The following is a 14,487-nucleotide window of genomic DNA, read 5'->3' on the forward strand; positions in this document are numbered from 1 at the left end:
AGTTTTAGCTGGTGGGTTAGGCAGAAGCTGCAATTACCAAAATTCCTGAACAAATGGAATTAGTGTCTTTACCCTCTCTAGACTACCTTAATTTCTTGATCAATTTTTGTGACTTAGGCCTTAGACTTTCTTTGGCTTCTGGCTCATTGACGAAACACAACATTTTTTCTGTGGACTTAAAAGAAATATTACAATCCTTTTTTCTAACAGCAACTTTCACTGCCCAAGCTATTTCTCCCATGTTGGTTCCTGCAGCTTTTTTCTTACAGCCTGTACTCATGTAGCAAGAACTTCCAAATGGATGTTACCCAGGATCTTCACATTCTGTCTGTACAGCTATCCCCTGTCCTATGGTCCACTGTTGAGTGACCCCTGATATCTGATATAGCCATAGGCATTATGCTTTTTGATACACAAAAACTGCCATTTGCTAACAAAATTAGCTGTTCCCATGATGGTGAGTATAAGCTGCTTTCTCAAGGAAGCACAAGAAAACCTTTGGAAAGGTATTATGAAAATACTTGTTCACAACAGGGGTTTCTGCTAAATCCCCATTAAAATTAGCTTAAACCCAAAAGCACATCACTATCTCAGAACTCCTGTCACCTCTCTTTAATACTTGTAATATTTGGGCATTTCAATGAATAACAGAAATAGTCAGGTTTTAATCCAGTTAAACCTAACAATATCTCGTGGCAAAAGTTCTGCAACTGAGCATTCTGTTACAAACTGCTCACTTTTAGCAAATTTGAAAATTGTCCATATGAGAGCTTTTTGGTGTTTGTTTTCTTTTGAAAGGTTTTGCATTAAAGATGAACCTGAAACAAAGTCTGAATCAAGGTCTGGAACACTGTGGTTGCACCTTTTTCTTTATAGATCTTTGGTCTTTTTGAACACTTACTTCACCTGATGTTTTTAGGCTCTCTTTGCTTGTTCATCACTACAAAAAATCTTCCAGGAAGAGTGAAAAAAAATAAGGATGAGGGGAAATGTTAGAAAGGAATTTAGAAATGAGCAAAGTGAGGAGAGAGGTTAAAAGGCATCCACCTGTATGGTGTAGCAAAGCATGAAAAGTGTTTTTATGCATACTATAATGCCAACTCTATTTGAAATCAAGTCAGGACATAGTGGATGATTGTATAAAGTCTAGTTTTCCATGTGAGAGGATAATAGAAGCTTTGATGGCCTTTTCTGCTGCATAAGTAACAGTTATGGGTGGAAATTGTTAATTTGAAGCTTGAAGGTTATTTTTTTGTGTGTGTGAGTTTCCATTCTGTGCCTCTTAGATCTAAGTGCCTTATCATTGTTTAAGCAACATAATTGATATTCTGTACCTCCTGTATCATCCTGTGGAGAAAAGTAACTTGCAGTGGCATGTCATATTTTGGTGCATTTAATTATATGTACCTGTACCTGGAGCAGAAGGTGGTGAGAGCTGAGTGATTCTTGGATGCCTGTGGGCTGGTTTGGGATAGCACGAGGTGTTCTGTTGGTTTAAGTTGACCTGGAAAATGGTCCTGGGAGCACCAGTGAGTAATTGTGGGGTACTTTGGAACTGGGAAATAGATAGAAAAAACCCTGTCAATCAGAATGGTTAAAGCAGTGGGAATCATTTCCCTTAAAGTAATGCAAAATCAATCCAGTCCTTCACGCCTGGTGCATTTTGCACAAAGCTGCTGCCATTTCCCAGGCTGGAAGCAGTTGTGTTTAATTCCCTTCATTTTTATTCACACTTGTTCAATGTTCATGTGTTTCTACAAATCTTTTGTTATCCCTCTGTACTGATTTGATTAGTTTCATCCTTCTAAGGGCTACCTTTTCATTTTTCTTCTGTCTTCCTTTGGCAAGCCATATATTAATTTTTACTATTTTCATTCTTTTACTGATTCTCCTCAAAGAGTGTTCAGGCATACTGTACTGTGTTACAGCATGTCATATCTGCTTTTTCTGGATTTTCTCTTTCCTGGGGCACAGATCTTACTTCATTTAATTAAAATATCCATACTACTCCATTTTATGGACTTCTTGATGATAGTTTTGCATTTCTGTGTTACACATATTGAAAGAATATGAAACCAAAAATAGTAGAAGTATTGGTCGTTTTTTTTTTTTTAATGCTGTGTTTTCCCCACTTTATCTGTGTAAATAGTGAAATAATAGTAGTCCTGTAGCTGTGGAGGAATTCAGGTTAGGAAAGAGCAGAGTAATACAGAAGTACTTGTCCTTTAGACCTTCCAAGATATGTCATTTAACTGTATAGTGAAAGCATACTACGTGATTGTGGTAGGTAAGCCTGCTACACTGCAATATAAGAGGAAGAAGTGGAAGTAATTTTAAATTAGTAGCCCTAAGTTCTGGAAATTACTTCATTATATTCTATTGCTGTTTATGGTACAATCTGTTTATTAAACACTAACAAAGTGGAAAGGGTTCTACTGCTATCCAGGTGTTTCAGAACTCAAGTATCAAAGTTTGCTCATTGATTTCCAGGTTAAAAGATCCTCTGGGCTGTTTTTAATGCCTATATTTGTTCAGTTAATTTTACCTAGGTAAAGGTTTACAGCAGATTCCATATCTGGCTTGTTCCCAGTTCTGGGTGTTTAAAGGATTACTTAAGCTACAGCCATTGTATCTACCAGGGACAGAATGAAGGGAACCTGTTTCACCTTCTTTTTGTGAAGATTTTGCTTTTCTACTCTTTAAAGACATGAGCTCATGTGTCCTTTTCTCAGAGAGCATTAATAAATAGAACTGGCCCAAGGGAAACATGTGGCAAAACCAATGAGGTGGAGACTGAGGGGAGCAGAAAAGTGCTGGAGTTTTCCTACAAGTCTGTAAAATTGGTTGGTTGGTTTTTCTTTGATACCGCTTGCTAATCAAAAGTCTTTGTTAGTTTGCAATTGAGTAAAACTTCCTAGTTAAGCATTTTTTGCTTGTGACAAATTTAGCAGTGTCCATACCTTCCTTTAGATTTAGCTTTTAACTCCAGGCTTTTTGCAGAATTGCAGGACAAGCACAAATCCCAAACCATTTCTCTTGCTGACATTTCTGTGCCTTCACTTTGTCCAGGGATGTATTTTGGAGACTTCAGGTTCCACATATTACTCTGTTTGCCTCTTTCTTATTATGATAAAACAGGAAAACTTCCAACTAATCCATTTTTTTAACCCTGTTTCCAAAAATTATATTCAGAATAGGATTGGTCCCTCTCCATTCTTCCACTGTTTTCCAGACCTAGAAAATGGTATTTAAAGTTAATATTACCTTGCTGTCAGCCAAACAATAATAACCCTCTGATAGGGAATGCAAGCTCCTTTTTGTTTCAGTATAGGAGAGGGGTTTGTGGATTTCTAAAGGGAGACTTCTGTTGCACAGGAGCCTGAAAGAATTTCACTATGATACAGGATGACTCTCTTCCCTTTAAACTATTGATTGGTTTGCTTGCTTGACTTGAATGCCAAAAGGGAGAACACAGAAATGATGCAGAATTTCTATCATGAAACAGTAGAAGCTGAATAAATAAGAAGCTTTTGTTTGGTAGCTGCTTCTGCAGGGGAACCTATAACCTATATCTAGTTAGTGATGTTGGCCTTGGGCCTGAAACACCACCTAATAACTTCCAGTGGTCTAGTGAAAAAATATAAGACTGGAGTGCTTGGACTTAGATAAGTTATTTTTATTAAAAAATAACATTTTTAAGCTTTGGAATATCTGCCTTATTCCATTGTACTTTCTTCTTTGTAGCCCTGGTTCTTAGTGTAGCTTTAAATATCTGGGCTGCGTTTTTTTGTTGGATATGCTTCCTATAGAGCTGTTATGAAGAAATTTTTATAAAGAAATTTAGTGATTCTTTTAAAAAAAAATAAAAAATTAGAACATTAAGTTACTGGTGCTGCATTTCCCAGATCAATATTGTTGCATTTGGAAAGGCTGCCCTGCTCACTAACCAGAAAATGGGGACCACTAAAAGTTTCTCCATTTCAGTTCACATTTATTAATAAATCTAGAAATGTAGATTATGAGGCAGCATTTTTTGTTCTTTAGAAATAATAGAGATTTTTCTAGTATTTCATGGGGGCAACAGTATCATTGCCATGCCTAATCCTCCAGGGGGGGATTAAATAGTTGCATGTGTCTTGCACTGATTTAGATCCAGTGCTTTCCAGTTTGCTGATGTAAACAGATCCAGGTGTAATGGAACTGCCCAGGAATGAAGTAGACAGAACCTGGCCTATGACACCTCTTTATACAGTTTGCTTTCGTCTTTACTTCTTCTGTAATGGAGTCATATTTCTCCCTTTAGTAAAAATATTCTTATCTTGAAGTTACCCTGACCAAGAAAAGTTTTAAAAGTTACATGAAAGCTTTTTACAATGATTTTATGGATTCATCTCTTAACAAGCAGAAATTGATTTTTATGCTGGTAGCCAACAAATTGCTGTGTTTAATATACATGTATTTGCAAGGAGTATCTTCAGCTCTCTTTGCTTCTTTTATTTGCCTCTAAATGTGTTTTGAGGTTGTGTGGTTTTTTGTTGTTTTTTTTTTTTTTTGTGGAGGAGGGAGATACTACTTAATTTCTAAGTATCAAAACATGACTATGAAATGCTAACTTCTAATGCATATTCCACATCTACAAAACTAAAAGCAATTAGCAAGTTACAAAGAGCCAATCTTTACAGCATTCAAAATTCAGCTATGGTCCATCTAATGCTGCCTTTAAATCTCTATCCTGGAGTTTCCCAATAGATCTGTAAATGTCTATATGCATTCTGCAAACAGAAACACATCTCTCTAAGGCTAACAGGCTATCTTGATATCTTTAGAACTGTTTTAATTCCTTCCAGGAGCTGTTGAACTCCAGGCATTCCAATGTTGTATGGATATATGGATTCCCTTAATTATTGCAATTCCAATGTAAATATTGCCACCTTCTTTTCTTTGGATCTTTTAGCCTGAAAGTTGTAGGTATTCTGCAAAATTAACTAAATTACATATCAGTAAAATGCTTTCTGAACTTGCTCATTGTTTGAACAGGTTTGCTAGGCCTGCTTTCCTCTTAACTGGAACTATTAATTTTTATTATTTTGAAAAAATAATTATTAAAGTGACATTGGTAGAATGTTAATCACATTAAAATAATGCAAACCCATACATTTTAAAGTTTTTCTATAAAAGGTCAGCAATGCCATACTTGAGGTGGTGCTGATTGACTTGAGATGGACCCTTCTTTGCAATTAGGATTTTTTTTTTTATATGTGCCATGGTGACTCACGAATTGCAGTGACAGAAGGAATAAATTACAGATTATTTATTACTGTATTACATGAAGTTGTTAGTCTCTGGGTAGTGCACATCTAGAACTTCTAATTCTATCTAGAAAAGATACAGGAAAAGGTTGTGTCATTCATATAAATCACTTATTTTGAATTTGGATGATGTTCAGTGTAGTACCAAGAAGACTGACTTCTTGGCTTCTGTTTCTTAGGATGATTACTCAAAATCCAAGGTGTCTCTGTATTTTGTTTCTTCTGCTTCTGCATTTTGCCTGTGTAACCATGCTGCAGATCCCTCCATATCTTGCATCTGAATGTACCATTGTTTCTAGAAAGTCATCCGAGTGATGGAACACAGCTCGTGGTGTAGCCCATCTAGAAGATAATTCTCAGTTTCCCTGATACTTGGCCTCCCTCTGTAGTCAGTTGTTCTCACTGAAGTGTGTGTGTGTGTTGCTCATTTCAAATTCAACTTAGCTGTGCAGCCAAGTCCTGGAAGTTCTGGGACTGGCCAGAGTTAAAAATGCATGCAGCCAGACAAGCCAAAAATGATTGCTCGAGTCCTCTTGCTCCTGGGGCTCCTGTCAAGAACAGCTTTCCTTGCCAGCAAATGATCTTGCATCAGCTGATTTATGGTAACTGATGCTTGCATATTCTTACCTGCTGTATATAATTCAGGGCCTTCCACTTCATCTTCTTTGCCATGCTGTAATGCAGAGGACTGACCTTGCTTTGCAGTAGATGGGTACAAGATGCTTAGGGAGCCACTCTGTCAGGTACCAGTTCTTCCTGAACACCAACAGAAGTGACAAACGATGAACTGTTGTTTGTATACAGTCTGTGTTTCATGTTTCATACTACTTAAAAATTCAGTCCTGATGGATTAGGTTTGGTCTTTACTGCCCTTTTAATTAATTTGTTCCAAAAATGGTTGCCTTGCTGTGTCTGGCATAAAATGAGGGCATAACATTCATTTAATTTTACTGTATAATTCAATTAGAGGAACGTATAGATTTATTTATTACTACATGCAAGTTGTCTCTATTAAATGGTGTCCTGAATGGTTTAAATGTGTGTGTCTGATAATAAAGGGTTTGGCTGTGTCCAGTAAAGAGAATCTCAGCAGAAGTCAGAGACAGTGGAAGCAATCCCCTTTGCCTTTTAAATCTTAAAACTCAGGGATAGTCAGGATGATAACCACTCACTCCTAGGTCATACACCAAGTACTATTTATTTTACTTTCTTTCTCAGTTCTTTGTTACTTTTATCTGCTTTTCTTTCTTTTCCTTCATATTTTCTAGCAAGTTTTCAAGAGTCCCATCCATAAGCCATTGCAGGAAGGGGACCCTGATTGAAAAATTGATAAATTACTCCTAGTTATACGATTTAGCTTTCCAAATGGTCTTAATTCCACCAGCGTTTTTCTCCTCACTTGCTCCATATGTTCATTTTCTGTCATCACCAGCTGTAAGAAATGTTTTTGGCTCTTCAAGCAATGTCCAGTTACACACTCTGTCTTCAAGTCTGCATGGCTTTTAAATGACAATATTAATTTTTCCTTTGCTACTAATACTGTTTGTTTGCCTGTGTAGCTCTTTAACTGAATGTTCCACTGTTTACTGTTTCTGAGATAGGTAAATAGTTATTAGTAACTTCTGACTTGATTTAGCAAGAGTATGTTTATTTTTTTTTTTAATTTCTCTTGCTCTTTAAAAAAAAATTATTTTTAAATCTCTCTGTCCTTCTGGAATTAGGCTCTAGCAGGGAAATAGTCTAGGGGAGCTCAGCTTACTGTTGTGTAGCTTAGTCTGGTGCTGTGCTTCTACTCATGATACTTAAGTGCCAAAGGATTCAGAAAACTCCTGGAAGATATGAAAGGCAGTAATTAATGTACATTAAAGAACTAAAGTTGTGGTTCTCAGGAGGATGAAGTTGTGTGCCTTTTTGTGGCCCCTACTTTCCTATCATATCAAATCAGTCCATTTGATACCTGAAACAGAGAAGACAAAAAGGAAATCTAACCATTAATAATCACTAAAAATCACACCACTTCTCTATAATAATTTCTGATGCCTGTTGAATAGAGTATGTACTCTTGTCCAATAAGCAGGGATCCTGCTAATGTGGATTACTGTTTGGGAACTGAGTATTGTCCTAACCTCAAAATTAAACTTGAAACACGGAATCTGAAATTTCCAGATTTGAGTAGAATTTCTTTCTTCCTCATCTGTGGATGGAGAAGGATGACATTTTTCTCTACCAAAATATTGATATCAAGGTATTCTTATTGTATGCACAATTCTGACTGAGAATTGTATAATTCAAGTGTTACAGCTGTGCCATTTTCCATACATGCTGGCACGTTGATTTGGAGCACAGCAAGAGTCAGAGTAGCAAATTTTCTCTCCGAAAATCAGAAGAAATGCACCAGTACTGTCTCTTCTAGAGAGTGGACACTTCTCTACTCATCAGTTGTTCTGTGGAGATGGCCATATGCTTGGCTATGGCATTGTAGCTGTATGTGTCTTTAGGTGAATACATATAATTGACATTATAATACATATAATTGACATTCTTGCAGTGATTTGCATTTATTACAAAAACTGGGGGAGAGGAGCAAGCTGCAAGATCATTCAGATGAAGGGAGAGAGGGGTATTGAAATAAAAAGCTTGTTTGAAATGCAGATATTTGCTTAAACTGAAGACTCTTCTTGAGCTAATTTGGACCAAAGACTATAAATTTGATTTTGAAAATCAAATGAATGTCCTTATCACTAAGCTGTTGAGTTCTCTGAAATACAGGCCATAAATGGAACAAGTGTACATGTTTCTTCAGTTTCAGATAATTAGCTGAATTGAATGCCTGTCTTCTTGTTTTGACAAGAGATTTCACTCTTAAATGCTCCCTGTGTCTGCTATTAAAGGCATTCTGTACATGCCATGGAAGATTTGCTTATGTCTCAGTGGTTACAGCACTCATCTGGGACAGGGGAGATTGGCTGAAGCCTCTGCAGTAAATGAGGCTGAGAATGGGCATTAATACATACCCCACATTGTGGGAAATGCTTTAAGTGCCTCTTCTGGCAAAGGCATTCATTTCAGACTTAGGAGACCTTAAATTTATCTCTCTGCAGACTAAGATGATGTTCGCAGCCTAGGAAAGTAAATCATCATCTGACTAGGCATGTGAACACTGCCTCTCCAGTCTGACTAGAAAAATATGATCCGAATACTTGCTGTAGGCTGGAGTTTCCCAGCATGGCGAGCAAGGCTAATTCAAATGCCTTAATCTTTTAGTTTAGGAATTTACTACTCTTTGTCTGTGCCCCTTTTGAATTTACTGTGTTAATAGGATTGATTCAGCTGAGTATGGTTACTGCCACAGGTGCCAACTTGCTTCTCCCAAGTCAATCCAGATCACACAAATTCAAGGGAGAGAGCTCTTTCTCTAGAGAGAGCAATTACTGTTTAATTTGTACTCTGTCGTAAGAAAAATTTCTCACAAGTAGGATCAGAACAGGAAAGTATTTTCAGGTTTGCAAGAAGCAGACAACCAAATAGCAGGTGAGTTCTTTTAGTCACTGCTGCAGTTTATTTTTCTTCTTCAGTGCTAAATATGTCAAGTGGCAGGCTTTCTCCAGATTCCATTAACTGCTTTTAAATGGTGTCACAAGCAGAAGGAGAGGTCAGGAAAAAAAAAAACAAAACACAAGTGAAAGCTATCTTAGCTGCAGGTAAAAGCATGTTACAGGAGAGAAAGTCATATATATTGTCCCCAGATTACTGAGCAAAGTAGTAAGGCAGGACAGAAGGAGGCAAACCTGACTGTTCCCTGAGTCTTGTTTTAGTAACCAAATCTTCCTTTGTCTAATGGCTGAGTTTACTCCTACTGTGAAATGTCAGAGGGATGATTAACTCAGTTTATTTTTTAAGGGAGACTCAAATATGTTAAACACTGGCAAGGATTATGAGATTCTTTTAATTACAGCAAGTAGGTAAAGACTCAGTTAACTTGGGGGGGGGGGGGGAACTGGCTTTTAAAAATATTCAGAAAAGCTCTGTGTCATTTTCTGATATACCTCATGTTGTTAAACAGCTTGTGGTACTGGGTGGCTGAAACTTTCCAAGGAGTTTTGATGGAAACCTCCCTAGGTGACCTCTCATACCAGATTCATAGTAGAACAACCAATTTCACAGTTTAAGGATTAAATCTGCAAACAGAATATGTATATTTGAAGACATTTATTTGCTTGTGCATGTACTAGAGTGCTATGTAACAGCCAAAGGCGGATTGTTCAAGGCGTGATGCAAACGTTTCTTGTGCCAAAAATAGTATTAGCAGTTGAAAAAGTAAGTGTTGCAAACAAATTTTTAATTCTGTGAACAGCAGATGAGTTGGGGATTAAGTTACATTAAACATTGCACATTAAATTGTGCACATCTTGCACATTAAATTGTGCAAGAATTATCACTGATGCTGATCAAACTAAAATGTGAAAGCACCAACCCTGCAGTAGGGTCACCCCTGGCTCAGTAGCTTTCTAAACCATCAAGTGATAAGAAGCAGTGCTCCCATCTGATGCTTGCTTGTTTAATGTATTTCTCAGATGGGGAAAAAAATAAATCCATGTTTCACACCTTTTCAAGTCAGCAAATTGAACAAAAAAACCTGTTTCAGCTTAACCTTTCCTATAAAAAGTTTCAACAAACATTCAGTATTGATCTCAATTTCTTAGAGTTATTTCAAAACAAAACCTTCTTTTCATCCTGCTTTGAAAATAGCTGAAGTGGAAAATATTCAGCAAGTTTGAGGGTATTTTGCTTGTGGGTTTTTTCTTTGGTGGTGTTTTGTTTTTTTAGTCTGTTTCCTTAAATGAAGTAGTCAATACAAACAGCCAGTCATTTCAGGGTTTTTTTTTTCTTTGAAATTGGCAGGGACAGAAACAGCATTTATGAAGCTATTGGCATGCATGTCCTATTCAAACACTGTGTAATAATAAACTTGAATCTGAAAAATTCAATATTTCTCTATCCTGTATAGTCAACTGATGTGTTATAACCTTCTCAGTTTTTATACAACCAGAAAGATCAGAGCTTTTCTTTTGAGTATGTTTTGTGTCAGGAGTAAGGGTGAAAGGGGTTCAGCATAATGTTAATCTGTAGGTGTTGAGCTGTAGGTGTTAAAGACTGAAAGTTCTAAGCACTAAATACCAGAAAAAACTGTATACTAAGTAGATATTTTATAGATCTGAAGCCTCTAAAGTTTCTCCAGGCACTGTTTCAGCTACCAGAATTCTTTCCAGTGAGATGCATCCAGATCATAACCTAAAGAAAGCCTTGTTTAGATTCCAGAACTTTACTCACAGATGTCAGATTTTAATAGACAAAGCATAGAATAGGAGATGAAAAGCTTCACTCATGAAAGCACTTTTTAAGTAACAAAATGGTTTTGTTGAAGTTTGGGAGGGGTGTATGAATTCACTATATTCCAGCTGAATTACTCCAAAGAGTGAGTTGGGTTACTTACAAAACAGAGGCAGGATGGAAACTCTTATTAATTGGATAGATTAGGATGTAAAAGTACTAACCTTCATAAGATAGAACAAGTAATGTCTAAAACTAATGGGGATCTAAATTGAGAGTGCTTTCACACTTATGTCATTCATTTGAAATCTAGCAAAGTCTGTCCCTAAGTTATTATGGTAATAATCTATGAATAGTAATAATCTCCTGTATTCATATTATTAAGAACTGTCATGGTATGTCTTCTATCTCAAAACATATTAAAACAGAAGATCAGTAGACAGCTAAGTCAATGTCACTTTCTAAATCAAGTAAGTCAAGTTTGACTGGATTAGTCAGGGGAAAAATAAATCTCTATTGATGTATTGTTATGGGAATGCAGGTGTGCTACTTTATAGTTGAGGTTTAAAAAAAACTGCAAGGGTTTTTTAGGCAATAATATAATGTTTTAGCATGTTCCAGAGATCCTGGCTTACATTTTGCATGAGATTATTAGAACTGCTTTTGTGTCTTGTGTGTGTATTGCATGTACTGTCTGCATCTGTGCCCAGCTTCCTCCTTGGCTGGAACTTCTGAGCTTGTTGGCTTATTTCTGCCATGGGTGGAAGACTGAAAATGTAAAAAAAAATTAATTTTTACATTACACTTTTAAGCCCTATCTCTAATAATCTGTTCCACTGCAGTTACCTCAGCACCACTCCCTCCCAAAAAAACCACAAAAAAACCCCAAATCACCCCAGCTATTAGTTTGTGTACTGCAACAAATTAATAGAAGAAATGAATAGAAGCAAATTAATGTGTATTTTGGTGGAGGAGTGTTTAAAAGAACAAGGCTTCTTTTTGTGGACGTTGGGAGACAAAGTGAATGAGATTTTTGATTAATATAAACATCTTCCTGTAAAAATAAGAAGACTACTGGATAAAATAAAATTCTATTTGCTATGTATTTTAGCTGTGCAGTGAATTTTCTCATTGCATCAAACCAATGTGAGATGTAAAGAGCCTGAAAATGCTGCAGGCATGGTAATAAAATTTTTATTGGTCTTGGTGTTCCTGTTATATCAGGACACGAATGGGAATTAGGAGAAAAAGTTATGCAGGGACTTACTTATTGGCACAAATACATATGTTTCAATAATGAAAAAGTTATTAAAAATAATTTCATAGTAAAAGTTTCACTCACTAGACAGAATGTACTGCTGGCTATTTTTATGACATAAAGTCTTTTCCTCTTGTGTTTGACCAGTTACCCATCACTGATGATGGATCTTTTCCTGTGTAGTGCAGCTAATTAATGTGGGGTGTTCTGTTTGATTTCCTGAAGGAACAAGATACACCTCTGCCTCCTTTGCAATAATAACTTCTGGTTTCCACCTATGTCAACCAAATTTAGTAGAGGTGTTAAAGGCAAGATGTTCCTACAGGCTTTATGTAACTAGGCAACCATATCACAGAGACCATATTCATGGCTTTCTCTACAAGAAAGGTCATAGAATAATCAAATCACTTGATTAGAAATCGGGAAACATGCTGGTTAAAATTGAATTATTACTTCCCAATAATGAGAAGCTTAAATTAGATTTTATGGATTATTAATCATATTAAATCCAGTGTTGTAATACAAAAATAGGCAAACAAGCTTCATATACTCCTTGATACTTACATATTTGAAAGAATGGGGGAAGTACTGAAAGTTGTGTCAACATGGGTGGCTTAAAAGGAAGGTTGTCACATGGAGCCAAGAAGTGATAGCAAGAGGTGAAATTTTACAGTGTAGGTGCTTAGCAAAGCTGCCTTTTCAGAGGAAAAGAGAATCTTGAAACATGTGGTGTTTAGATGCCTACCTTAACATGTTTTCTCTAAAAGTAGCTATTTTGGGAAAAGCAGAATAACCAAGCTGTCATTTATAATATTCCCAAATGTTGTCCCTGCTTGCAGCCATTTTAAGTCAAGTTCTTCCAGAGAACATCCCAGTTACTGGATTTTTAGCAATCCCTGCCAGAGTTTTTGTACAAAACCTTGTACAGTCTCTGGAGTCTGTGAGCATCTAATGTTTAGCTTTCTCTTAAAGGGATTCCCTACCTCTGCTTATACACAAAAAAGCATTGCCTCTTGTTTTGCTTTTTCTTCTTCCTGCTAACTTTGTTTAACAATCTCTGGTCATTAGTTCTGTCAGAGTACCCAACAGAAATCTCTCTATATTCATTTTCTCCTTGGTACTCATGATTCTATACCTATTTATTATATACTGCCTCAGTTTCCTTCTGATAAATGATGGTGTAATATTGACATCATACCTCTCATACATCCTCATGTTTTTCTTTGCCCCTTCCCCACTCATCTGGTGGTGTTTCTGGGATGGCAGATCATACCCAGGTAGTTTTTGAGACAAAACTAAGCTTGGGGTTTATATAATGACATAAAGGTGTTCCCTAATCCTTTCCTAAAGATTCTGCACTTAATTTCCTGTGGATACGGATAATATTCTAAGCTGAAGCCCTGGGGTTCATTCTTCAGCTAGGAAAAAAGAAAAATTGTATCAAATTTAATTTTAATTTTCCCTAAAATTTGCTTTTATTTTTTAATACTGTTTGAGGTTATGGGAGGGAGGAAGGAAGAGGGGATATTTTTGCCTTCCAAAGGTACTAATTGAGGCTTAAAAAAAAAAAAAATCCTTAAATAAACCCATTGTTCTGATGATGTCAAAGCTTAAGCTTCTGTAATATAAAATGGATAAGTTATCACAGAATTGTTCTTGTTGGAAAAGACCTTTAGTATCATTGAGTCTAACATTAATCTAACTCTGAGTCCACTGCTAAACCATGTCCTGAAGCCCCACACCTACCCCACTGGAAACACTTCCAGGCTTGGTGATTCCATCACTTCTCTGGGCAGCCTGTTTCAGTGCTGGAAAACCCTTCCCAATGAAAAACCTTCTTCTAATACCCAGACTAAACCTTCTGTGACACAGCCTGAGGCTGTTTCTTCTTATCCTATCACTTCTGACTCTGGAGACTTCTCCCCACCTGCCTGCACCCTCCTTCCAGGTAGTTGTAGAGGGTCAGAGGGTCTCTCCTCAGCCTCCTTTTCTGCAGACTGAACAACCCCAGTTCCCTCAGATCTCCCTCATAAGAGTTCTCCAGATACTTCACCAGTTTCATTGCCCAGCTCTAGATGTTCTCCAGCCCCTCAATGTCCTCCTTGTACTGGGAGGCCCAAAACTGAACACAAGGAGCTGAGTACAGGGGCACAATCACTTCCCTGGTCCTTCTGGCCACACTGGGTCTGACTCAGGTCCTTTTGGGGCAGGTGGGTACCCTTCAGTTCTAACCAGAACCAGCAGAGTGGCGCAGCGGAAGCGTGCTGGGCCCATAACCCAGAGGTCGATGGATCGAAACCATCCTCTGCTAGAATGGATTCCTTCTTTTTTTTTTTTATTTTAACTATTTTATATCGAAACCTTCCTCTGCTAGAATGGATTTTTTTTTATTTTAACTATTTTATATCAAAAGCATCTTCTGCTAGAATGGATTTCTTTTTTTTTTTTTTCCTTTCTAAATTTTTAACTATTTTATATTTGAGAGACCTGGCAGGAGTGCTCACCAGTACACTTCCCATCCTGTAGCAGCCACCCTGGCTAACTGGAGAGGTCCCAGCAGACTAGGAATTGGCAAAGGCAATGCCCATT

The 14,487-nt window shown here is 37.1% G+C and overlaps 1 non-coding gene across 1 annotated transcript; it reads left to right on the forward strand.

Moving 5' to 3' along the window:
• The first annotated feature begins 14,137 nt into the window (after positions 1-14,137).
• On the forward strand, positions 14,138-14,209 carry TRNAM-CAU. Its single transcript has one exon. It is a non-coding gene; the product is annotated as a tRNA-Met (tRNA).
• The last annotated feature ends 278 nt before the right edge of the window (positions 14,210-14,487 follow it).

The sequence above is a fragment of the Calypte anna genome, chromosome 4B (genome assembly GCF_003957555.1).
Source record: "Calypte anna isolate BGI_N300 chromosome 4B, bCalAnn1_v1.p, whole genome shotgun sequence".
NCBI lineage: Eukaryota > Metazoa > Chordata > Aves > Apodiformes > Trochilidae > Calypte > Calypte anna.